A 3353-nucleotide genomic window follows, 5' to 3' on the forward strand; every position below is an offset into this window, starting at 1 on the left:
CAATTAAGTGATTTCTACTATATTCAGATATTTGTGCAACCATCACCACAATCAAGTTTAGAACATTTTCATACTGTTTTGCAACTTGATTTATCATGTGATGATATACTGGGTATACCTTCCATGAACATACATATTCATTTATAACATGGTTTTAATGGCTAAATGACATTTGTGAGTGCTTTGAGTTCTGTAGCATAGAGAAGCCTCTCTATAAGTTTGTGTTGGTACACTTCAAATCAGATTCATAGAAAGCATTTAAGTGCTGGCTCAGAGAGAAAGAACTGGATGCAGGGCACATACAAGAACCAACCAATGAATGCACCTCCCTCTCCCCACCCCTTCCTCTTTCTCTCTATAAACTCAATCAATAAATACACATTTTAAAAACTGCTCTCAGCCGAAGTTCTTTCTTTCTCTGCTTTGCCTTTCTCGGCATTTGGCATGCTCCTCTTTTTTGTGATTGAAAGATGGTTGTCAAGCACTGTGTGCAGATATAACATCTCGCTCCAATAGATTATAGTGGAACAAAAATAAGGTTGCCTATTCTTGTAAGTATCTATTTTTTAAAAAAATAGCAGCATTGTTGAGATATAATTCACATACCATACAATTTACTCATCTAAAAATACAATTAAGTGATTTCTACTATATTCAGATATTTGTGCAACCATCACCACAATCAAGTTTAGAACATTTTCATACTGTTTTGCAACTTGATTTATCATGTGATGATATACTGGGTATACCTTCCATGAACATACATATTCATTTATAACATGGTTTTAATGGCTAAATGACATTTGTGAGTGCTTTGAGTTCTGTAGCATAGAGAAGCCTCTCTATAAGTTTGTGTTGGTACACTTCAAATCAGATTCATAGAAAGCATTTAAGTGCTGGCTCAGAGAGAAAGAACTGGATGATAGCAGAGACCAATTTATTGGATTCTCTGTCACTTTAAATTATGGCAAAAACTCAGGAGCCTCTTTCCCGGACAACAGGGGTCCATAGGTGCTCCCTCTACTTTCCTATACTTTCATGTCAATTCCCTTACCCACTAGAGAGCTTGCTTCAGTAATTATCACATCTTTCCTTCCTGCTGGCTATTTTTGCCTCCCTTTCATGTCTCTCTAGACCCTAAAGCCTATGTAAAACTCCTTAGAATGACATTTGAGACTGCCCCCCGCCCAATCATATTAGCCAGAAGTTGTCTAGTTGCAAGTAACAAAAAGCCAACCTCATATAACTAAGGAGCACAGTTACAGGCCTGTCTACATCCAGAGACTCAAAAACAATCATAAAGAATCTTTCTCGCCCTATCTGGCTTGGCTCAGTGGATAGAGCGTCAGCCTGCAGACTGAAGGGTCCCGGGTTCGATTCCGGTCAAGGGCACATGCCTGGGTTGTGGGCTCAATCCCCAGTGGGGGTGTGCAAGAGGCAGCCAGTCAATGATTCTCTCTCATCGTTGATGTTTCTAGCTCTCCCTCTCCCTTCTTCTCTGAAATCAATAAAGAGATATTTAAAAAAATATCTCTCTTGCCGAGCCGGTGTGGCTCAGTGGTTGAGTGTAGACTCATGAACCAGGAAGTTATGGTTTGATTCCCAGTGAGGGCTGTGCGGGAGGCAACCAATCCATGATTCTTTCTCATCCCTGATGTTTCTAAATCTCTCTCTCCCTTACTCTCTCTGAAATCAATTAAAAAATTCTAACTCTCTGTTTTTTTATCTCTCTCTGTCTTTGTCTCTGACTCTCTTTAATCTCTAAATTTGATTTTCCTTTCTCTTAGCTTTCCTGGTGAAACAGAGCTTCTTTTTTTTTTTTTTTTTTTTTTACCAAAGTTCCAACATTGGTGCCCAGGAGGATTCTCACTAGCCTCGCTTGGGTTATGTGTGCATCTTTGATCAGTCACTGTTGTGCTGTAAGTGAGCAGACCAGACTATTGTGCCCCCACATCTGGAGGCATACAGGTGGGGTCAGGCCCACCAGAACTCTGTAGAATGAGAGCAGGATAAGTGGATCTCTAAAGCAAACTAGGATTGGCTGTTTCCAAAAGCTGTAAAGTCGTCTGGGTTGGGAGATGCTGACATCCTGTCCCCACCAGCTTGGTCATGGGTTGTATACAACTCAGTATCCAGTCTAATCAGTTGGTGCCTAAGCCCTTCTGGCTTTTAACTATTTTGGACATTACCCCTTTTCCATTTCCATCAAAAAATAGTTGTGCCCCAATTTATCCTGCCCCTATAGACACACATCCTGTGGCCCAACCCACTGGTCATACTTCTTGGGACATCACTCCAAAGGAAGAAGCTGGCTACCTACTTTCAAGCCTACTCATCTTCAGAGACTACCAGTTGAACTGCCATTTCCTCCAAGGAGCCTTCCTGATTGCCCCCACCTGGAACTGGCCCACCCCAACCTGCCCTACCCCACCTAAATGCTCTTTGATAGCACCTCTCTCATTGTCTCTTTGCTTGGAATTAGACTTTGACCTGTCTTTACCTCCCCTATGAGACTCTAAGTTGCTATAAGACAAGGACTGCATCTTATTCATCTTTCTATTTTCCAAAAATCTGTCACAATGCTCCTCTCCACTTAATTAATCCTGTGACATTGGGCAAGCCCTTCACCTGTTTGACCCTTGGTTTATTCTTTTGTTTTTTTGGTGTGTATCTTTTTATTCTTGTTAATCCTCATCTGAGGATATTTTTTCCATTGCTTTTTCAGAGAGAGAAAGGGGAGGAGGGAGGAAAGAGGAAGGAACGGAGGGAGAAGAGACACAAAGAGAGAAACATTGATGTGAGAAACACACATCCATTGTTTGCCTCCTACACGCACCCAGACGGAGCGGGGGAGAGAACATGCCCTTGATGGGGAATCGAACTGGCAACCCTTTGGTACATGGGCTGATGCTTTAACCACTGAGCCACACGTGACAGGGCTGGTTTATTCTTTTGTAAAATAGGGGTGATAATATCCCTTACCTCAGATTTTTGTGTGAGGACTGAAATGCACATACATGATTTATTGAGCACATATGTACTAATGTGTGTCAGAGACATGACATGCCTTATAAAAAGGTCAAATACCTCATGCTGGCAAACCTGGGCCTCCAATGTCCCTTTCTAAATAGACTCTGCTCCTAAACCACTATTCCAAACGGCCTCCCTCAGGGGAGAGGGACAGTGCCTGGCACACAATGGGAACGAATGAATGTTGCTAAATACTTAACTCCCGTTGAATTGAATCAAATTCCGCTTTGGCTGCACTTTCCCCTGGACTGTGGTTTGTCCCTCTCCAATTCATTCTGCCTGTGTCATCAGCCACATACCCTGGGGGCCCCACTTAATTCCTG

Source organism: Myotis davidii, unplaced genomic scaffold (genome assembly GCF_000327345.1).
Source record: "Myotis davidii unplaced genomic scaffold, ASM32734v1 scaffold149, whole genome shotgun sequence".
Lineage (NCBI taxonomy): Eukaryota > Metazoa > Chordata > Mammalia > Chiroptera > Vespertilionidae > Myotis > Myotis davidii.